The 24,060-nt window shown below is 44.7% G+C and overlaps 1 protein-coding gene across 3 annotated transcripts in view; it reads left to right on the top strand.

Annotated features, from left to right (window-relative positions):
- The first annotated feature begins 23,873 nt into the window (after nt 1-23,873).
- Nucleotides 23,874-24,060, top strand: part of LOC144687851 (coronin-1C-like) — a 181,055-nt gene continuing 180,868 nt past the window's right edge. Inside the window, exon 1 of one of the 3 annotated variants that reach the window (XM_078554383.1) lies at nt 23,874-23,994. The gene's annotated coding sequence lies outside the window, so the exon portion shown is untranslated. Of the gene's footprint in view, nt 24,057-24,060 lie in introns of all 3 variants that reach the window. The other 2 variants (XM_078554389.1, XM_078554384.1) reach the window with 2 other exon arrangements.

Here is a 24,060-nt window from a genome sequence, read left to right as displayed (position 1 = left end):
GTGTGGGCTTACTGTACTCAATCTCACATTAACCCTACATGTGCCAGACCCTTATTCTACAGACATTATCCAGGACAAATCAGACCTCTTGATTTGCACCCCATCTACCACTTTCAACATTAATTCTCTCTATTACCGACGCACAGTGGCAGCAGTGTGTACCATCTACAAGATGCACAGTAGAAACTCACCAAGGCTCTTTCAACGACACCTTCTAAACCCGTGACTTCTACCACCTAGAAGGACAAGGGCAGCAGATGCATGGGAACACCACCACCTGCAAGTTCCCTTCCAAGCCGCACACCATCCTGACTTGGAACTATATCGCCGTTCCTTCGCTGTTGCTGGGTTAAAATCCTGGAACTCCCTAAAGCATTGTGGGTATTCATACACCACATGGAATGCAGCATTTCAAGAAGGCAGCTCACCACGACCACCTCAAGGGCAATTAGGGATGGGAAATAAATGCTGACCTAGCCAGTGATGCCCACATCCCATGAACAAATATAAAAAAAATTAGGACAAAATCATAGTCATATTTTTCACTGGGTTCTGCAAACCACCACCACCTGACAAAGGTGACAAGCACTTAATGATCTTCAAATAATTTTGATCCAGTCTGAATGCCATACAAGTTATTGTCTATCTTCTGCTTCGATGACCTAACAGGATGGGCATGATAAGAGTCCAAGGCTGCGAACCTGGCTACGATTTTTTGGCAGTATGTGTTGGGCTTTCTGTTGCATGTTGTTTTTGAGCATTCTATATAAGGCTAACCAGGAAAGGAGAAATGCATAATCATTAAGTTTAAAAAATGAAACTCCCTAATTACTGTGTATAAAAGGTAGTTTTTACCTTTATGTATTTATATTTTTCTTTAGTTATACTTGCTATGGCAACTTTACCAAGAAGTATTTCAGACTTCAGATAGAACCACTGGATCCATTGCCTGCACCCGACTTCAGCTCTTCCTCTTCTGGAATTAAAATTGTATTAGTGTACAGTTGACTTCAACATACAGTTGCTTTGTCCAGCCATGGTGGCCAAGTATAACCAACTGTAAGTATCTGCTTGAAATCAGCATGGGATTCAATTCAAAAGGAGCTGGTAATTTGATAAGTTGTGGAAATAAAAGGGTAAAAAAAGACAGCGTTGAAGGGACTAACTGGTAATGTGGTCCTCGGAATCATTTGGAGATGAGCGCAACAAACAGTGAAGCAGAACTTCTTGCAGATGCAGGAAAAACATTTCTATGGTTGGCTTTATGCTAATCTGTTAGGAAGTGGAGCAACCTTTGAACTACATGTTGGCACTTAATGAACCGCAGCAAAGACTTATGTGGATTAGAGTTCCCTTTCTCCCCTTCCAATTTAGTGGAGGGGGTGGGTGTTCTTTTTGTCAATCTCTGCAATTCATACCAGCAGAACTTCTCATTTATTGATGAAACTATGCATGAAGAATGTTGCAATGTTGGATAACTGGCCAGAGCATGGGGGATGCAAGAAAGTATAACACTTTTTAGCACTAGTATGGATAATATACTTACCTCAAACAGCATTGTTCTTATGATCTAACTGCTGCAAAATCTGTTCCCCATGGAATGAGATAAGAGGCAAAGATGCTCCTGGTTCATGTTCACTGCATCACAGGTGACTCGAATACCTGGGCACCAGTGGTCAAAAAATAAAAAATCAATTACACCTACCACAGATCACATCAATGAATTCTATACAAACATCTGTATAAGATTGAAAGATGTCCACAGGTGTATAATCTCTTCCTTTATAACACCAAGAAATCATGGTTCTATACAGAAAAACCTCTCATTTATTGTTAAACATGAAACCGTGCTGGAATAATGCTTTTGAATAGCTGACAGAATAGGGGATGTAAGAAAAAGGATAAGAAACTGATCTTCTGAAGGTTTAGAAAAAAAACTTCTAATATTGGAAAAACAGATTCACTCAATGAACAATAGTGTCAAGAAAACAAGAAATTGTAATATTTTTCTTCTGGTAATAACACTGTCATCTTTCTTATGTACTGGAAGATAGGCTGTTGGGGGTTGTAAATAGGGTAATTGGAGTAAGAGCCAGAGTGACTGCAAGAGTTTAAAACCAACAATAAGAAATGGTTTTGATATGTTAATGAACCAAGAGGAACTTCAGTTAGAATTTTACATAAAACAATAACAGGAGTAGTTTGAATTGAGTTGTTTTAGTTCAAAGGCTGATATATGCAGGTTGTAAAAGGTGTATGTAAGTAAGTAAAGATTGCGTAAGTTTGTTTCTGTTAAGTCTAACAGCTAGAGTAAAGAAACAACTTTCATCAATTCTAGGAAGAAAGAATTTCTGAAGAGACTGGTTGAGACAATAGAGAGATCAAAGGGAAGGAATGCATTTAAGAAAATACTGAAGTCTATGTGAGGGGGTAGCTGCTTAGATCTCCCAGAAGACAGCAAGATAGCTGGCCGGAACTCCAAGAAGACAGTGTGAACAAGGCCAGACCTGGAGAATCAGTTACTGTCAGCCTCAGAGGACACCTCGAGGAAAAAGGCACTTCATGGTAAAAAATTTCTAGAATTCTAAAGATTTAAAAATCAATAAGGATAGTTGCTGAACAGAGAAGGGGAAGGTTAGCTCTGAGGGTAGTTAAGTTAAGATCCTTTGGAACTGTTGAAAGTATGGTTTATTGTGTGAAGCCATTCTTGTGTTTAAGTGTAATTGTGTTTCTTTGGCTTTATTTTTTTAATAAACATTTACTATAAAATTATCACATGTAGTCGGGGACATCCTTTCCTGATTTCAGAACCTCCCCTCATAATGTACAAATTGCAAAAAAACATTTTGTCAGCTGTTTCAAGTTTCCTTTAGGGATTTGGGCAGCTTAGCATTTGCCATCAGCTGTGCCATAACAATAGGCCACTATGTTCATAGAAAATGCTGGATTTGAGAATGTGACCCTTCATTACTAGCTATAAGTAGATCTGTGGGATGTAGTGAAGAGGGCACTAATGACAGATAAAAACACATGAAAATGTAGTGAACCTATGTGCCAAAGAATAGTGAAAAATCTAATTAATATTTTAATTTAAATAGCTGCCTCTCTCTCTCTCCCTCTCTCTCTCTCGCATACACACACTCTCTCTCTCTTTCTCTTTCACATCACCCCCCCTCCCCATCCAACGCCCACCACTTTTTGTCCAATCTCTGATACAGCAATACAAATACAGAAGGGAATTTCGACGAATGAATCACAAAACCTGGTGATGCTTGTCCTCCATAAACAATGGTAACCACATCTGCTCAGAATGTAGAAGATGTTGCAACTAAGATTAACACAGGGTATAAACAGGATTCCATCAGCACTCGCTGGAAAAAGTGCTGAGAGCGATGGCACAACCGTCTAGTCCCAGTAGAATCAACTGCTTCTTTATTTTGCTCACTTAATTGGCTCTGCCAATATTTATTAAATATTCATAGTTTTTTAGCTGTAATTTAACGGTTTTGAGTATAGTAGTGGATTTTTTAGGAGTTTTCATTTTAGAAATCTCTGGTACTATCCTAAAGGGGAAGTTGTGTGCTCATATTAGAGGTCTTGATGTGTGAATTAGTGACAGTGATGACTTCACTGAACAGTTTGCGCGTTGTTGTTTAAAGTACACTATTACTAAATGGTAAAACTACAATATTGTTCCATCAGATGGAGATTTTAACATAAAATTTGTACTCACAGAAGACTGCTTTACATAATTAACCAAACCTTTCCAATGGGTTATTTATACTGACCTGAATTCAAAATGTAATCCCTGAGGAAGATGCAGCAGTTCAAAGAGAATGAAAATTAATTGAAGTTTGATCTCCCTGGTGTCAAGCGATGAAGGAAAATCTCAAGGACCCAGTCCTCATTTTTGAATCAATGCCTTTGAATTTCACAGCCATCCCTTTATACAGCCATCATAGAACTGGGATCATAGGGAACTTGATCATCTGCATCAATAGCCATATCTTCATCTGGATGCTTTATCAAAGAATTAGCAATTGATTACTTTTGGATAGGAATCTAATTTGTCCTATGAGGAAATATTCTTTTTTCACTCGAGGCTTAAAAAGTTTGGAATCCATTCTTTTTACATATACTGTATTTCCCATCCCATTCTCTCCTTAACCCTAGTTTTCTCTCACTACTAACTACCTCCTTACTTACCCTTCCAACTTCTACTCCTTATCCCTCGCCATCCCTTTCTTACCCGATGCATGCTTTCTTGTCCCTCTCTCTCCATCACCTCTCCCTTTTATCCCTCTTCCCTTTTTCTACCTCTCCGTTGTCACCACATCCTTCCTTTCATTCCCCATTTCCTCTCGCTTCATCCCTACCCCTTTTGCTTGTTCCTTCCCTATCTCTTGTGCTGTCCTCCTTCCTCTTTCATGCTTTCATCCCACCCTCCCCCTGCTTCCCACTTTCTCTCATTCTCTTCCTTCCCCCATCATCTCTCTCCCCTAACCTCCTTTCATTTGTCTTTGAAAGCATTTTATTCCATTAGTTTTGTTAGTTGGTCTTTAACAAGCATTCTCTTGTCCCCTGTATTTAAAAGTAAAATCTGCCCTTTAAAGCTGCAGCTAAATACAGTTGTCATTCTGTGAAGTTACGTAGCCATAATAGTTTAAAATACTTAAAATATTGACATTTATGAAAATTGTTCTATCAAGCTTTGCAAATATTTATTTTTTAATATCTAGGAATGCAGTAGAAACAAAAATACTTGAGTTGCACTATCTTACTTCCCTGTCTCACTCTCATTACACCCCTACCCATCCCACCCCCATCCCCTACCCCTTTTATTTCTCAAGACTGAAGTTTATTTTACAAAATTGAAGACTTTTTCATGATCTGGACAAGTGGATGCTAACCTGGGATTTTTTTTTAAAGAAGGTAATAAGTTCACCTTGGAACTGTAAACAAGCAGGTCTCTTCCAATAAATCACCTAACCTATATGGGGCTTGAGAAGTTGTTGTTTGTTTGTGTTGAGCTGCAGAACACTTTAATTAATGAAGAGCTGGGAGACAAAAAGGCAGTCACATGGCAGAGGAAAAAAAGCTAAGTTGTGAACCTGCTTGTTTTGAAGGCAGTCTTGTTGGAGAACAACCTGAGGAAAGATGGCTACCTTGACTGGCTCCTTCTCGCTACTCTGTCTAAAATTGTGTGTGGCTATCAACCTGCAGCCAGAGAACCCTCACCTGAGTGTAACTAGTCTGCATTTGGGCCTGCAAAGCTAAACCAGTTGGTGGCAATTTCCAGGCATCCACGGGGACCAGCAGCCTATCTGCACATGAGAGAATTCCAGGTCGACAGCGCTGAGACCCTGCGGACTTTATCCTTTAGTTTATAATGCCCATTCTCCAAAGCCCATCTCTGCAAAGAGACTCTATCTGTTTGTCCTTTGTTTGTCTGTGTGTGTTGTGCTGGGGCAATTCTTTATGAACAGATAGATAGTTATACTTCGTGATTACAATTGTGTGTTAACCAGTGCTGGCAACTTGTTAAAAGAAGTTTTGTTTTAAAATAAATTAATCATTCTGAGTTTTTGAAAGAAGCCTGGTCAGAGTCTCTTTTCTTCTGAATCCTAGAGGTAGAGGTATATAATTGGCCAATCTGATGAGAAAATTAAACATTTAAATTAATGGTATGGCCGGCGGAGTAGTGGGGCTTGATTATTTGCGCACTCCTCCCATCCCGGTCATAACAACCTGAATCCTTCCCTTGGTCTTTATTTGTCATGTGCAATAGCACAGGCGATCAACTAGCATATAAAATGAAGATCATCCACGTACAAAGCCAGTACAGTATCAGTAAAAAAGCTCATAACATTTGCAAAAAATAGAATTTGACTTATTCCATCATTGTGAACCTGTGAACCCCCTACAATACGTAAACACCTCTAATGTTGTGAAACTGTGAGCTAAACTCTTGCCACTGCTTGAGCAGTAATCTGGTGGAGTGGACGGCCCAATGTTGTGGAAATCAATGGAATGAAAATCAGATGATTTCTACAATCTGCAGGTAATCCAATCCACTGCTCAAAAAGTGGTGAAAACTTACTTCTGTATAGCCTCTGACCTACCAAAACCTGCTATTATTACAAGTTTTAAAATGCATTATTTCAATTCTAAAGGGCTGTATAGGCTCAGTGTAATACATAAGTGCTAATTTCCCCTTTATAGGCACTCTAACTGGTCAGCTTGATACACTTCTCCCTAATTATTGTTGTGCAAACTCTCAGATTTGTTAACAGACTGAAAATAATTGCTGTGGCTAAAATGTTTAGGCTGTATATATTTTGATTATAATTGATTGCCCAGTACTGGCACGTGGGAAGAGAAGGTTCTCCTGGTGCCAGTACAGCATTATGCATTGGCATGTGGTGACAGGAGACACCCAAATTAAACTGTGGAGACATGGTCATAGGACAAGAGCTAAAAATACAATAATGTATAATATGCCAACCATTCCTTCTATTCGGCCAAGCCAGTAGCTATTGAAATAGCCATCAAAAAGCAGAATACTGTGGATGCTGGAAATCTGAAATAAAAGCGGAAAATGCTGGGAACAAATCTCAGCAGATGGCGTGAGCGGACAATATGGTGAGAAGGCCAAAAATCAGTTTCACAATGTCGCGAAAACAGTTTGCGATCGTCCGCTCAGCTGTGGATGGCGGGCCACGTGCCCCACCATTGGACGTCGGGAACCTCATTGTAATACATCAGCATATCATTATAAGGCCAGCCCGCCAAACTCATTGCCCCCCCCAGCTGGATTGTCCGCCCACGCCAGCGGGAAAACACGCCAGTGCAGAACATGTCTTGACAAGTGTCACGTGCAGAAGTTGGAACTTACTGCCAGGGTCTTGCTCACTTTGCAGATATCCAAGGAGCAGATGATGCCGGAGTTCGACAGCAACGGGACCCTGGAGGAACGTCCGTGGCTTGCTGGGTGGATGCTCATGGACGTTGCTCTGCTGCGAAGCAGCTCACGGAAGTTGGAAAGTTGATGCTCACAATGGATGATGGTTGAGGGGATGGGAGAGGAAGGTCCAGGATCGACTGGTGAGTTGGGAGGGGGGGGAAATGAAGGTGTCGGGGGTTTAGGTTGGGAAGGGGGAATGAAGGTGTTGGAGTGAGGTTGGAAGGGGGAAATGAAGGTATCGGGGGGGTGGGGTTGGGAGCAGGGAATGAAGGTGTCGAGGGGGGTAAGGTTGGGAGGGGGGAATGAAGGTGTCTGGGGTGGTGAAGTTGGGGGGTGAAGGTGACATGGGGGTAAAGTTGGGAGGGGGATGAAGGTGTCAGTGTGGATGTGTGATGGATTTGTGTATGAGTTGAGAGTGATGAGAAGGGTGACTTACTCTGGCGGAACAGATGAGACTGTTCATTCTGTTGCAGCACTGGGTAACTGTCCTCTTTTGCAGGGCATTGGTGCTGACCACTGCCAACGCCTCTTATGCTGGATTGGTGATGCTACTGCCCCTCCTGTGACCAGAGTGGGCATTAAGGACATCACGGCGGGCCTCCACGGCGTCCAAAAGGTGCTCGAGGGATGCGTCACTACACCGGGGGGGGGGGCTGCAATCTTTTTGCCTTTTGGGGCCATGTCTTCCATGCAGCAGTCATGGGCTGGAAGCACTGAGAGGTGTGCGCATGGCTGGGCTTTAAATATGGCGCCTGGCGTGATGAAGCAGCGCGGTGATGGCATGGAGGTTGGGAGGGGGGAGGGAGTACGGTGGGAGGAAGGGGTAACAGGAGAGAAGATGGCAACTGGGGCGGTAGGTGTAAGGTGGGGTGGAAGATGTAAGGGAAGGAGTGCGGAGGGGGAAAGGTGTGCGGATAGGGGAGGGAGTCCAGGGGGAGGAAGAAGTAAGGGTGGAGGAAGGAGTCGGGAAGGAGGAAGGAGTAAAGCTGGAGGAAGAAGTGAGGGTGTCTGAGGGAGTCAGGAAGAGAGGAGGAGTAAGGCTGGAGGAAGAAGTGAGGCTGAAGGAAGAGGTAAGGCCGGAAGAAGGAGTCAGGAGGGGGGAAGGACTAAGGGTGGCGGAAGAAGTAAGGGTGTCTGAAGGAGCCAGGAAGGACGAGGGTCTAAGCTGGGGGGGAGTCTGCAGGTGGGCAGGGGGACTAAGGGGGTAGAAGGGGTGCCATGGGAGTGTGATCAGTGGGTGAGTGGAGATGCAGGTCAGCTCAGATGGACAACTGAAAGCGAACCCCAGCAGGCAGCATTGAAAATGCTCAGGACATTGAGATGAGTGTGATACAGGAAGGATCCGTGTGTGTGGATGAGTGCTTGCACAAGGCTTCGAAAGGCCCTGCCACACACACAAACATCTTCCTCCAGAATCACTCATGGGCCGGCTGCTCCCTCTGGTGACAGAGGATGAGGTTGAGAGTTGTCACAGGAAAAGGGGACCAGGAGGGAGAGGACAGCCTCTGAGATTCCTGAGTGGATGACCCAGGGGTGTCCAGCTGCCGCTCCTCCTCCCTTCGGGTGCCCGGGGGCCCCGGCCTGACTCATTGAGGGGGAGGAGCACCTGGAGGAACATCGAGGTGCCTCATTTCCCTCTCATGTTGCCACTGCAGGAGCTCACCCATAGCTCACGCGATGAAATGCAGGTCTGCGCACATCTCCGCATTCTGCTGGGCCGGGGTCTCCATGGTGTTCTCCATCCTCCCCATGGAGACCTCCATATGCACACATGTGGGCACCACTTCATCAGAGAGCAGGCGGACGCACTCCTCCAAGTCACAAGCCATTCTGTTGAGGGTTTCCAAGAGCTCTGCGTGATGTTCTCACACCTTCTGCTGACTGTCCAGGATGAGTTGGAAGGCCTAATCCACAGGTTCATCATCTGATTTGGACCTCACAGATGCCTCTTCCCCAGTAGTCCTCCGAGTGATGGGGAGCTTGGCTGAACCTGCTTCCTCCTGCTGAAGACAGGTGTCCGTGCGGTGACCTCCAGATTGTGAACCCGAGCTTGCTCTAGATCTACGTCCCACCGGGGTGGGTGTCTCTGCGCTGATGGAGGGTGTGGGTAAGCGCTGTGACGGGTCTTCCAGGCTGCTTATTTCCAGTTCTTCAATGGAGGAAGTGTCCTCTTGCCTGGAGGTGAGGATCCGGTTGGAGGCTGGCTGAGGATGTCGGTCGCTTGGCAAAGCTCTCTGTGAACCAGTGTAGAGATAATTAGTGCATGGCAGCAGAGTCAAAAGCAGGAGAGGGAGCACTCACAGTTGCGTTGAGAGAGGGACGATGTGGTGCAGGGTCCTCAGGTGGGTGTCCGCTGATGTCACCGTTGCCACAGGCACGGTCCACATCCTCACCAGTCAGTGTGATGGCACACGCCTCAGATTGAGTGAAGGGCCCAATGTGGGTCCCTGCTGATGTGAGCAGGCTTCTCATGCATGGAAACAGGTGGAGAGAGTGTAAGCAGGACACATGGCACTGCGGGGAATGTTTGTGTGGTGAGCAGAGCCATGGATGGGATGAGGACACGAGCTCCAGAGGATATGAGCCTGATGGAGATGTGAGGGTGTGTGTGAGAGTTAGTGGTGTTGTCCCTTGAGGTGTGAGATCCCTGTGGATATGTGATGGGTTTGAGAGTGTGTGAGTTGAGAATGATGAGAAGAATGAGTTACCTTGGCGGAACAGATGAGGCCGTTCATTCTGTAGCAGCACAAGGCATTGGTGCTGACCACCTCTGTCACTGCGTCCCATGCTGGATTGGTGATGCCACTGCCCCTCCTACGGCCAGGGTGGGTGTTGAGAACATCATGGCAGCCTTCATAGTGTCCAAAAGGCGCTTGAGGGACACGTCACTAAACCAGGGGGGCTGCAGTCTTTTTGCCTTTTGGGGCCATGTCTTCCATGCAGCAGCCATGGGCTGGAAGCACTGAGAGGTGTGCGCGTGGCTGGGCTTTAAATATGGCGCCCGGTGTGATGAAGTGGCGCGGTGATGGCATGGCGGATGAATGAGAGCCCACCTGCCATGGAAATGGCGTGTTTCCCTGGAATGAATAATCAATGCAGCGGGTTTGGGACAATACGGCGTGAAAAGCCACCATTGCAGCTGGTAGGTAAAATGTCATTTTACCCGCCCACTACTGCACTTAGTGCACATCTAGAGCGATTCTGCCCGAAAGGTCACCGGAAGCTCAGGATCACGCTTCTGGACCCAATCTGCTGCACTGTACCAGTGAGGCCCCATCTTGTTTCATTTTCTTTGCTTGTTTCCGTCTTATTTCTTTCAGTTGCATGCCATTGGCTTATTTTGCATATGACCAGCTAATGACGCGAGTTGCCACGTTTTAACCCTCAGTTGAATTCCGGGTATGTTAGACTAAAGTATGAGGTGGAAATTAGGCATCTGTGAACTTTGGGAAGTTTGGTTAGTGAATCCTGCTGTTTGGAAAGTTTTGGTGGGAGAAATAGTCAGGTGGGTAAACCAGAGAAAAGCAGCCCACCAGACACTGCCATCACAAATAAATTACAGGCAGTGCATGTTTTATGTAGACCTCTTTGAAAAGCTCTGCCTCAGAAGCGTTTGCTTCTCAGGAGATGCAACAGGGCATCTCTGTGACCACGAAGATCTCAGATGACGTTCAGCTGCCAACACTACTCAATGACGTTTACAGCTTGGACTGTTTTTCAGGCAGCCACAGGGCTCACTGCAACATCAACCAGTGAGCATTAAAAGCATTCTTCAAAGACAAAAATCATACCAACAGCTGGCTACAGGGTGTTTAGGTCTGCAGATATGGATGGCTGATGATCGCACTCAAATTACTCAAAACAGAAGTAGAGGATTGTTGTAACTGAATAAGAAGCCATGGAGTTACGATTAAAAGAATCATTGGGGTGTTTAAAGCATGCTTTTGCTACCAAGGTAGGTTGCATCAGGTTCTCTATTGTGCACCAGATAGGGTCTCCAGAATTATACTTGCCTCTTGCTCCATCCTGGAAGAGCTGTGGATTGAACAGGGGATGCTGATTGCAAAGAATCCTGAACTTCAGAGAGTAGAACATAAGGATGGCATCCACCCAGAGGACTCCTCACTGACAGATATCAGCAGGTAGTTACTTCTTCAGAAACCTCCTCGACATCATTTAATATGCCTCCCCATCAAGCCTGACTTACTCCCTCCCCACTTGCAAATAAAGAGATACTCCCTAAAACCAGTACTCAGCCTATCACATGTCAATGCATCAAGCTTCTTTATTAATAAACATCAACTAAGTGAATGTCAGCACAAAATGAGTGCTCCCTTTCCTGCCTGTATACCTGTAAGCTCCATGAATAACAAAATACAAAGTATATGCACATTCCCCATGCTTTAGAGAAGCGGCATGTGCTTAAGGTGGCCCTCGTCTCATGGCAGCTGGGTCCTGACAACATGGAGCTTTTGCTGGTTGTATCTCAGGAAAGTGCTCATGGGCAGTCTGGTTTACGCTGTCATGGTGCTCTGAGGGTGAAGGCAAGAGATGTGGCATATACGTCTTACCAAAGAGACGTTGACTTGACAATCACACCTATCAATTGCAATAAGATCATCCTCCAAGTCTACAATGATGTTCCTCGAGCTTGATTGCATTCAAGCACATAGCCATGAGTTTTGGGTCCCACAATTCTCCTGCTCCTCAGCCTCCCCTGAGAAGGGGGCACATCCTCCCACACTTTTGAGACCATCATTCTCAATGAATCATCCAGTAGCAATTCTTTTCTAATATCCACAATGTAGTTATCCCCAGGTAAGAAGCCTGAGATGCTGCCCAAGTGAGAAAAAGAAAATGTCACAGATGGTGTGTTAGAAGTTGTCAGGGTGGATGAAGACAGGTTCATGATGAAACAGGTAGAAAACAGGTGAATGGCTGGTTTTCATCATTGCCCATATGCTACAAGGGAGAGAAAAAGTATCCTGGGTTTCCTGAACCCCCCTACCCGCCTTTATCCTGTTCTTCCACCTTATCTTCCTCCTCATCATCATTATCATCTTCTTCCAGTTTTGTGAAGGATCTGTAGGAAAGAATGGCAGAAGCTAAGAACTGGTGAACATTACCCCTTGGGATTAAGGAGACATAAAAAGGGGATGGAAGTTCGCGTGTGTTTAATACTTCAGAGGGCTAGCATGGTGGCAGTGTAGGTGTTAGTTACCAACTTCCCAGTGTCCTTACCATTTGCTACAGCAGTAGCTGGTGATCAGCTTGGCTTTATCCTCAAAGAGGCTAATGGGTTTCAGGATGGGTTATCCCACTGGTGGCTGGCCTTTGACGGACATTTAGGACCAATTTTTCCTGCTTATGTAATAATTGAGGTAAATTGATTGTATGCCAAGTCATACAGGAGTGGTAAATTTGAGCATGTGGGGATATGAGAATGCTAAAATGGAGGAAGGCATTTTAGGGATGTATAATTCTTGTGTAATAGGAGGCTGTATAGCCATAATGCAGGATAGGGAGTTAGAGCTGCCCCAACTAGAGTGCAGGTGAAATGTTAGCACTGTAAGTGTTGCTTTAAGAAGGTGAAGTGTGCTCATGCCTAGGCTGGTTAAGAAAGAAAGAGATAACGTGGTCCAGCACATTACCTTGCTCGAAGAGAACATTCACCCTAAATAATTGACACTAATAAATCTGCTGTTAATCATTAGAATTCCCTCACTGTTACAGTTTGGGCTTGTTCAGTGCATCACTTTCATGTAAATGATGGCAGATTTGAGTCTGCTACAGATTGAAATCTGTGCTTTTTATTCCTGCTGTGTTGACTTTGCCTAGTTTGGGTCTTACAATTATTCCTAATCGCAGTAAACTTCTTAACAGAAAGCACACAATGCTAGAACATTTTGTGTAAGCTGAAACTACTGTTCAAATTCATTTACAATTAGAGACCAGAAGCAAAGACATAAACAAAATAACATAAATAATTTACAATTGATAACTTTCACCCCTGGATCCGATTCCAGTCTAAAATAAGCTAGCGTATCCTACCCCTGATCTAGTGATTCCTGCTGTGTGTGTAGTTGTGAACATCTAGGAAGGATAGGAGCAGACTTGGCTCTGATGTCCCCTGTGGTCAGTTGGCTTGCTGCCACTCAGTGTCTAGGCCGACATATAAGGCATGTTGTGGTAACAGAGGACCACTGTTGCTCAGGGAAACATTTCCCAGTAAGGAGTCAGCAGGGTCACTAAAAGGAGATAAGGGGAAGGAAGAATTGTGAAAGAAAGAGAAGGAAAAGCTCCCTTCCAAGAAGAGGACATAAAAAAACTCCATTTTGAATGCAAAACCACGGCAATCATACAGTTAATTATGCTTTCAATCAACCAAGAACCAGTTTAAAACATTCATGTAATCCCATGTCCTGGGGTTGTGCTGTTGGTGGGGTCATTTGATAGTTGTTTAAGGTAAATGCTAATAATTTTTTGTGTTTGTAAAAAAGGTTAAATTCTTCAGCTGCTGAATTCACGGAGAGTGTAGTCCTGCTGTTTCAGGGCGTATACCACGACTGAAAGGAAGTGGTCTCATCTGGATTACTCTAAGCTTCTCTGTGAGTTGGTCTGTTGGCTGGCTAGTTTGGGGAGAATTCTCTTGTTTGCGTAATTATTCAGTATCTATTTCAGGGAGGTGGCTAGTTGACCCCCTGTAGAGAACAGGGCTACAATTTTCACAAGATTCCCAGTGCATGGTACTTTTATTTCAGATTTTCAGCATCTGCAGTAATTTTGCTTTTTTCCCCAAAGCATTCTCTCTGGCTACAAGGATCCTAAGTGAAATGAATTTGAGCAATCTCAAGACAGTTCTTAGTGGGGTGTAGGACAACAGTATAAAGTTGGCACCAGCTTGGCACCTAATTGGTGCAAAATTGACAATCTCACATCACAAAGATGGGTGTTGTGTTACATGTAAATGTCCCATTGGTGCAGTGGAGACATCTTCGGAGATTGGGGCCAGAACTCACTGGCGGGGTAGAATAGAGTGAGTTACAGCTGGCTCTGCTTACTATGCATCACTTGAAAATACTTGATGCTGACAGTGAGTGCTTGAAATGGGGATGTTTCCCATTCACTAAAACTAACATCTCACAAATAAAAATACTGCAATTGCTGGAAATCTGAAATAAAAGCGGATAATTCTGGGAATGCACAATAGTTCCGTAAAAGAAAAGACTAATTAACTTTTCTAGCTCACCTTGCCAAGAAAATGTTTATTACAAAGAACATTAAGATTAAAAAGAACAAATAAGAACATAAGAAATAGGAGCAGAAGTAGGTTAATTAGCCCTCCAAGACTGCTATGCCATTCAATACAATCAAAGCTCATCTTCTACTTCAACTCCACTTTCCTGTACAATCCCTATATCCTTTGATTCCCTTCGTATCCATAAATCCATTGATCTCTGTCCTTTACTCAATGACTGCTCATTCACAGCCCTCAGGGGTAGCAAATTCCAAATAGCACCAAGGGACCTCTGACCAGAGTTATAGCAGGAGACAAGGAGAATCCTTACAGAATTTGGGGGTCATCATGTTCGATGCCAAGTTGAAGTACATGAATTTACACAGCTTTTAGAGGAGCAATCCACGGACCCACTTGCTCCTTTATTTTTAAGAAACTGATCCTGGTTTACAAATTACAGATTTAATCTAAATTATTCCACAGACTTTGCAAACCCAAGCACAAGATAAGATGAGAAAAAAAACATTTGATTTTTACCAGTTGAGCTCATGTCAACATTACTCAACAAACACTTCACCAGTGCAGTGTATTTTTATATCCTTTTTCTGGTTGTGTTATATTTACTTAAACTGCTGTTGCTATGCAAACTTCAGAGTGCAATAACCTTCCAAAAGATTGCTTTGTTGTTACAGAGTGTTAACCCACAGGATACTGTTGCTTAGGGAAGAGGAATAGGGGAGAATTTCTACTTGAATGAATTTACAAAATCTATTTGTAAAAGTATCATAAAATTGTATGTGATCAGATAGGAACATTTACCTGTTCCTTTGCCAGACAGACAAAGGTGGGAACCAATGATTTCCATAGGAGTTGAGATTCCCTGATTATAGAGCCTATCGGAGAGAAAACTACACACTTTATGAGCATGTGAAACTCAGGTTGGTTTGCAGCTGGAGACTATGTCAAGGTAGAAGGAAAATAGGAAGTTTAACTGTGAATTGTTTCCATGTATGACCATTTGGTCCTGAGGTTGGGGAGAGGAGGAAGGTCCTGGAACCCTGAGATTTCAACTCAGATAACACCATCTACGACAAGTGGTAAACGTGATGGGATTTAAATTGCAGTAGTATTGCTCATGTGTGGTCTATATATGCAAATGAAACTGTTATAAATACCAACGTGGAACTCCTCTCCTGTACTTTGTGGTGATGTGTTACAGTTCACTCAGGGAGTCCAGGTTGCTGTGGCAACATGCTCTTTTACAGGCATGTTATGGTCTGGAGCTATCGACAGTGATGGTAGAGGCTCCAACATTCTTTCCATCACATGGCTGACCAGGAATCTCTCCCGTTCTTACCACCTGCCATTGGTGTGTGTTGGAAGGATTTGCAGGTTTATGCTCAACCTGTTTGGCTATGTTATGAATGCATTTTCCTTGGTTATTAGGCCCTGGGGTAGATCTTGAACCTAGAGCTTGTGGCTCAGAGGCAGGGACGTTACCCACTGCCTCTCAAGGCCTCCCACCTCCTATGCCTACAGAGTAAGATAATCGCAGGTTCAGTCACTACTGCTAACTGACCCTACGGTGGTTGGGACAGAACAATTAGCCTCAGCATTTCTTGGGGAAGGGGGAATAAATCATGGGATTTGAATCCTGTCTGCTTTCCTCCCCTGACTGCCCCTGACAACCCAACTAAACAAAGAGCTGAACTCAGTTGGGGTGCTCCTTTCACGTCTATTATTTCTTTATTTGTCTCATTATTGTTTGCTTTGACCCAGCACCACCAAATCCTTTGTCATTTTATCTCTCCTGTCTTCCAAGCTATGACAGACTTTCCCTCTTGCTCTCCCCGACCAGCCCCCACCCCCACCCCCTCCCCGCCCCCGCCACCTTCACTTGCTTAAAACCAAATGCATTTGTAATTTTTCCCAGTTCGGATGGAAGGTCATCAACCTGAAACATCCTCTCTCCCCTTGTCCAGTCCCTTCCCACCTACATCCGTGATTCCTCTGACACCTTACGTCACATCAACAATTTCCCGTTCCCTGGCCCCAACCGCTTCCTCTTCGCCATGGACGTCCAATCCCTCTACACCTCCATCCCCCACCGGGATGGTCTGAGGGCCCTTAGCTTCTTCCTTGAAAAGAGGCCCGAACAATCCCCATCCACCACTACTCTCCTCCGTCTGGCTGAACTTGTTCTCACACTGAACAATTTCTCCTTTAACTCCTCTCACTTCCTCCAAATAAAAGGTGTGGCTATGGGTACCCACATGGGCCCCAGCTATGCCTGTCTCTTTATGGGGTATGTGGAACATTCCTTGTTCCAGTTCTACTCCGACCCCCTCCCACAACTCTTTCTCCGGTATATCGATGATTACTTCGGTGCTGCTTCATGCTCTCGTCGGGACTTGGAAAAATTTATTAATTTTGCTTCCAATCTCCACCCCTCCATCATTTTCACATGGTCCATCTCTGACACTTCCCTTCCCTTCCTTGACCTCTCTGTCTCAATTTCTGGTGATAGGCTGTCCACCAATATCCATTACAAGCCTACCAACTCCCACAGCTACCTCGACTACAGCTCCTCACACCCCACTTTATGTAAGGACTCCATCCCATTCTCTCAGTTCCTTCGCCTCCATCGCATCTGTTCTGATGATGCTACCTTCAAAAACAGTTCCTCTGACATGTCCTCCTTCTTCCTTAACCGAGGTTTTCCACCCATGGTCGTTGACAGGGCCCTCAACCGTGTCCGGCCCATCTCCCGTGCATCCGCCCTCACGCCTTCTCCTCCCTCCCAGAAACATGATAGGGTCCCCCTTGTCCTCACTTATCACCCCACCAGCCTCCGCATTCAAAGGATTATCCTCCGCCATTTCCGCCAACTCCAGCATGATGCCACCACCAAACACATCTTCCCTTCACCCCCCCTGGCGGCATTCTATAGGGATCATTCCCTCCGGGACACCCTGGTCCACTCCTCCATCATCCCCTACTCCTCAACCCCCACCTATGGCACCTCCCCATGCCCTCACAGAAGTTGCAACACCTGCCCCTTCACTTCCTCTCTCCTCACCGTCCAAGGGCCCAAACACTCCTTTCAAGTGAAGCAACATTTCACTTGCATTTCCCCTAACTTAGTCTACTGCATTTGTTGCTCCCAATGCGGTCTCCTCTACATTGGAGAGACCAAACGTAAACTGGGCGACCGCTTTGCAGAACACCTGTGGTCTGTCCGCAAGAAAGACCCAAACCTCCTTGTCGCTTGCCATTTTAACACTCCACCCTGCTCTCTTGCCCACATGTCTGTCCTTGGCTTGCTGCATTGTTCCAGTGAAGCCCAACGCAAACTGGAGGAGCAGCACCTCATCTTCCGACTAGGCACTTTACAGCCTTCCGGACTGAATATTGAATTCAACAACTTTAGATCTTGAACTCCCTCCCCCATTCCCATCCCCTTTCCGTTTCTTTCCCCCTCCCTTTTGTTTTTTCCAATAATTTATATAGACTTTTCTTTTCCCACCTATTTCCATTATTTTTAAATCTGTAATGCCCTGTCAGTCTTTCCACCCCACCCCCACTCGGGCTGTACTTTGAGTGTCCTGCCATCCATTCTTAATTAGCACATTCTCTTAGATAATATCACCACCTTTAACACGTCTTTGTTCCTTTGTCTGTGACATCTTTTGGTTATCTGCTCCTATCACTGCTTGCTTGTCCCTACTACCACCCCCCCCACCACCCCCCCACAACTTCTCTCCCCCCACCTTAAACCAGCTTATATTTCACCCCTCTCCTAACTTTACTCAGTTCTGCTGAAGGGTCATGAGGACTCGAAACGTCAACTCTTTTCTTCTCCGCCGATGCTGCCAGACCTGCTGAGTTTTTCCAGGTAATTCTGTTTTTGTTTTGGATTTCCAGCATCCGCAGTAGTTTTTTGTTTTTACATTAATTGTTTCCCTCTCCACAGATGCTGCCTGACCTGCTAAGTATTTCCATCATTTTCTGCTTTTATTCACTGTCCTGCAGCCGAAAGGCATCAGGGACAGTTGCATATACACACTCGGCCCATTAGCGGCAGCCGGCGAATGCACAACTGTTCCTGACACCTTTCCGGTCGGTGGCAGGATGGGATTTTTGCCTAATTCCTAGACCTTGATTCTCAGACAGTTTAGTCAGGAACTGAAAGTAAACTGACACTTCACGCCTCACACCCATTCTGCTCTGGGTCTAAAAAGACACCCAGGGACTTTGAAAGAGAAATACCAGCATCTACACAAGGGTTAAACCCACCTCCCCCGACCCCACCAACACAGAACAGCAATTAACTTGCCACAGTCCATTACAATTCAGACCATGAAAATAACTAAAATAAATGGGTTTATTTACATTTTTGAATGCTATCTTTTCCTCCCAGTGTTAAGGCTTGTGCAGGGAGTTCCTACATAGCCTGGATAGCTCTGTTGCTATATCATGGAACTTTTACTCCCAGAGTCATTGTTATGAAACCTATGAATTTTTCTTAAATATTTTATTCAAAATACTTCTTTTTATTGATTTTTGTTAAAGAATATTAGAATCAATTCTCCATGGTTTCTGAGCTCATTGGAAGTTTGGAATCTCATTTACTGAAATTTCCTGATTATGTATCTTCATTTAATGAATCGTCAGAAGCACGTTTTTCAGAGGGAACAGTTGATAAATGAGAGGTAAACTAGATACAAGCACATGCAATTGGTTAAGGACTGCACAGACCTGAACTTTATTGTTAGTCTGTGTCAAGCCAACTTGTCCGTTTTAAGACAGCCAGCTGACAATCTGATACTCCAGCACTGTGCATGTGCAGGAAGTTCTCCCCCTAGTGTTCTGACACAAATGAACACAACCATTTTTAATTTCAGATTTCCAGTATCTGTAGTATTTTGTTTTTGTCTGAGTGTTGTGTTTTGTGTAGCTTTCTTCCAAGCGCATGTGAAGACCTGCACATTGTGGTGGTTAATCTCTTAACTGTCTTTTGGAGCATTCAGTGTATATGCCTGCTCTCCATTCCATGAGCAGAAATGATGACCTGATGAGAGGATGATGGGAGGCCGGTGCTCATCACCAAGACTGCCTACTTCAATTTTCATAACATCGCTTGGCTCTGAGTCTGCCTCAGCTCATCGGTTGCTGAGATCCTCATCCAAGCCTTTGATACCTCTGGACTTGATTATTCCAATGCTCTCCTAGCTGGCTTCAATTTGTCATCAGCCAAACTCTGCTGTTTGTTCCAAATTGCATTCACCCATCACCCTGTGCTTGTTGACCTTGACTGTCTCCTCATCTGACAAGGCCTCAATTTTAAAATCCGCATCCTTGGGCAGAATCTTCGGCTCGGCAAGCGGGGGCAGGGCCCGCTCACCGAGGTGTAAAATGACGCGCAGTGACGTCGCGATTCAGATTTTCAGCTCGACGGGCGAGCACCCAAGTCGGCTGCATGCCCGCCGAACTGTCAAAGGCCTATTAAGGCCGGTTGACTCTCAATTCAATCAATAAACTGAGCTACCCGTCCAACCTTAAGGCCCAGGCGGCCTTCATGGAACTCATCCATGGGCGGGATGAGGTTTCATGAAAGTTTTTAAAGTCTTGTAAAATTTTTAAATAAAATTAATAGACATGTCCCAGCTCATGTGACAGTTTCACATGAGGGAACATGTCTTAAATTTTTCTTTCTTTTATTAAATTTTTTTGCACTGAAACTAATCTCCCTGAGGCAGCTTTCTGCACTCTTTTCGCACGCAGTCTCCGACTCAGGCAACCACACCACCCCCCCCCCACCGCCACCCCCCCCGCCCCCTTGCCCACATAGGGGGCGCTCAGCGCTTCCGGGTGCACATCACACTGGGCGGGTCTTAATTGGCCTGCCCACATAAAATTGCAGCAAACAGCCAATCGTAGGCAGCAATCAGCTGCGCGCAGTCCCGCCCCCGCTCCTGCCCAACCCCCCTGACAGGGAGAAAATTCTCCTCCTTGTTTCCAAATTCCTCCATGGCCCTGCCCCTCCTGTTTCTGTAACCTTCTCCAGCCCTACAAACTTTCTTATCTCTATGCTCCTCCAATTCTGGCATTTTGAGCATCTCTGATTTTAATCTCTCCAGGCCATACTATCATTTGTCTTGGCCCCAGGCTCTGGAATTCCCTCCATAGCCACTCTGTATCTCTCCTCTTGTAAAATGCACCTTAAAACCTAACACCTTATCAAGCTTTTGATCATCTGTTCTGATATCTACTTCTGTGGCTCAGTGTCAAAACTGTTTTTATTGATATCACTTCTGTTTTGGGTTGCTATCTGTGATTAACTGTATTCCTGGAGGTTTCATCACATGGCCTACCCCCAAACTCCAGCTACTAGTCGGCCAACACATCCATCCTCGTGACATGCTGCTCACCTATGCCAATTGGAAGGCAAAAAGACTCATTACCCAAGTGGATGATACTTGACTCTCAGCCAAACAGCCATTTTTCCCCATTTTCAATATTTTTATATCTGGTAAAGAGAAAAGTTCAAAGAAAATGACAAAAAAAAAAATCTTTTAATGTCCTGATGATTTTTTTTCCAGAGTTGCACACAGCAGTGTCCTGGAGATTGATTTTCAATTACTGGAGGGTTGGCAAACCTAGGTGCCTTGTAATGCTTTACTGTATCAAATGCTCTATATAAATGTAAGTCATTGTCATAAGTGCTTGGTAGAATTCACTGCAGCAGCAAGAATGTAATAATGCAATGATGCAGCACATTGGAAAGCCACCGCATGGCCCTTGAAGAGTACAAGTACTTCCTGCCTTTTTCCCCCCTCAAGATGCTTACTCAAATTAGAGTGCAGTGTCACATGTGTTGTCATTCCTCCCCATAGTGTCCACCCAAATACATCGGTGAAAAATTAGATAAAGCTTGATAATTGCAATGCAGGATTGACCCACGCCCATTTGTTGCAATGCAGGCAACATGCAAACTTAATGTTGCCTGCTGATTTTAATAATAGTAGCCTATAGCCCAGAGCTAAACACTCTGCTGAGTGGCTACAGTCTTCAGCAGGGTGTCCCAAGCTCATGCAAGGCTAGCATCACTTAAAAAGGAGGTTCATTCTGGCTCGAGCGGATGCTGGACGTGGCTGGGGAAGAGTCTCACAGAATCACAGAACCACAGAATCACACAGTGCAGAAGAGGCCCTTCGGCCCATCGAGTCTACATCGACATGTGAGAAACACCTGACCTACCTACCTAATCCCATTTACCAGCACTTGGCCCATAGCCTGGACAGGAAGACCTACACAAATGGTGCACTAGGGTAGAGAGATATTTTGACATGTAATGAATATTGTAAATATTGACTGCAATTGTAAATGTAGTGAGTAATATACTGTTTTGGAAGAAACTGATTTGTTTCGTGCTTTATGTAATGTCAACTTTAACAGTCATGTAATGTACTTTTATAAATTTTATGAATTATAATTTTGGAAGGAAAAAACAGGGCAGAGAGGGTGTTGCAAAGTTTTCTGATGCCACGCTGGAGGACAGGAGGAAAGAGGTTCTCTATCCATTGGGGTCCAAGAGACCATCCAGGCAGACACTGCATAGGCAGTGGGATCAGAGATCCATCGCTGTCAATACGAGTAGTCTCACCCTGAAGACCTGAGCGCAGTGCGGGAAGAAGTCTAATGACCTCACATGATTGATCAAGGTCAGTGAATGTATCGTCAAATGCCATATCCATACATATGAACTAGGAGCCTCCTATACTGCTCCATTCATTATCCTCCTTTATTCACCTACCAATAATCTCTATCAAGCGTGACTTTCACCATACATTCTTAGCCTCAACTCATCCTCACACGCTTAGTGCCACTGCAAGCCTTACACCCACATCCATCAATTTGCACACACTGACAGCTATTCAACTGTGACAGGCACATCAGCAAAACACGTGGCACCACAATCACCGACACATTTTTCTCTCTTGTAGGACAATGTGGTACATGAAAGTAGGCAGCAACACCCAACTGGAGAAGGGCAGGCACAGCTGCAAGCCTTCACCCCCATGGAGGAGATGGCATTGGCCATCGTTGGAATGGTTATGATTGAGGCCATGGCCAGTGGCAGGGCTGAAACCAAAAATGGTGAGAGCATGCTCCTACCTAATCCACCTTCTCACCCCATTTTTCCCCTCATCCCACAATGCCTTCTGATATACAAGCTGTAAATGATGTAAGCATAGTGCTTTTGCTTCCTACCCTCCACCCCTACCTATTCTCTCTGATCACAACCCTACGCTTATGCTTTCCTCCTTTCAGATACCTAGAACTACCTTGTAGTAAAGCACTGGTGAGGGATTGTGAAGTCCAAGAGGAGCAGAACATTGACAATGAAGAAACATTGTCACAATCTTACCCTCTCAACCAGCAGCTCACATACTGGCATTGTGTGAACTTTATAGGGTACACCCTGCACAGGGCATGGATATTGGCATTGTGCAAAATTTAGAGGGTATAGCCTGCACAGGGCATGGATTTCCTGCAGCCAGGACAGGGGAAGAGAGTGGCACAGGTGCCAGTTTCCTTGGAGGATAATGTTGCACAAAAGTTCTGCTGCAGGGGACTCAAATGAGGACTTTGATGGGGCGGCCTACAGGACAATGTTGATGGGTGTTTCGAGTCCTCACGACCCTTCAACAGAACTGAGTATAGTTAGGAGAGGGGTGAAATATTTCTTATTTCACCCCTCTCCTAATTATACTCAGTTCTGTTGAAGGGTCGTGAGGACTCGAAACGTCGACTCTTTTCTTCTCCACCGATGCTGCCAGACCTGCTGAGTTTTTCCAGGTAATTCTGTTTTTGTTTTGGATTTCCAGCATCCGCAGTAGTTTTTTGTTTTTATCAATGTTGATGGGTATGCACAATTGCTGTCAAGGGGCTTGGAGGAGTCTGGTCGCATGCTCCTAACACCCATGCTATTGACCTCCCCAAAATGGTGTTCTGTGAAGACCACATCAGACATGTATGCAGCACAGACGCCATTTTGGAACCAAAACTACGGGCGCGAAGCAGCCAAATTTTGGGGCCATAGTGCTTGCATCTCACAGCCAAACCTAATCCTGCCCAGACAAATATATTGTCAAGCATAGCTATTGGATAACTATCAGGGAGGAAGCTAGGTGAGTTTTTCATTACATTTCCTCTTTAGCCTGGCAGGTGAGACAAAATTTTAACTGCCTGGCTGTGATCAGCTGATTTACCATGAATTGGGATTTGAAGCTGGGGAGGTTCTGCCTTATAGCTCAGTTGCAGAGCAAATATTATATTTACTAACCCAGGCATCAGGTTCTACTTGCGCAAGTCTTTTAGTGCCTCCACAAACTGACCTATCAAATTACGGCCTTAAATGTTGTCTGTAGGGCAGTAGACGGTGGGGAAAACAAGATCAGATACAAGTCAATGAAGTCTTAGCATTGAAAATAAATGCACTTTGTCTGTCAAACAGACATGATTCAGTACATTTCACAGCCAACAGCCAATGTAAATAAATTGAAATCCTGTCTCTTCAAAGACCACAGATACGGGTTTTAACCAATAAGCAGAAGTCGGGGCTACAATGCAAGCCTTTATGCGTGTTGATATGTAAACCAGCAGAGGTCAGAGATCAAGATAAGATATTGTGCCACTGCATCACAGTTTGCAAGAGCCTTCAACTCAACTGCTCTCAGTGTGCACTCTCTGCAAAACCTAATTCTGGTTTGCTTGCAGTAAAAAACCGGTAAGAATTCATGGGCAAGGAGCATTAAACAAAACTGGGTTGGAGAAAAGCGAAAATGAAGGGTGT

The sequence above is a fragment of the Cetorhinus maximus genome, chromosome 12 (assembly GCF_964194155.1).
Source record: "Cetorhinus maximus chromosome 12, sCetMax3.hap1.1, whole genome shotgun sequence".
NCBI lineage: Eukaryota > Metazoa > Chordata > Chondrichthyes > Lamniformes > Cetorhinidae > Cetorhinus > Cetorhinus maximus.
This window is presented reverse-complemented; position numbering and strand designations above follow the sequence as displayed.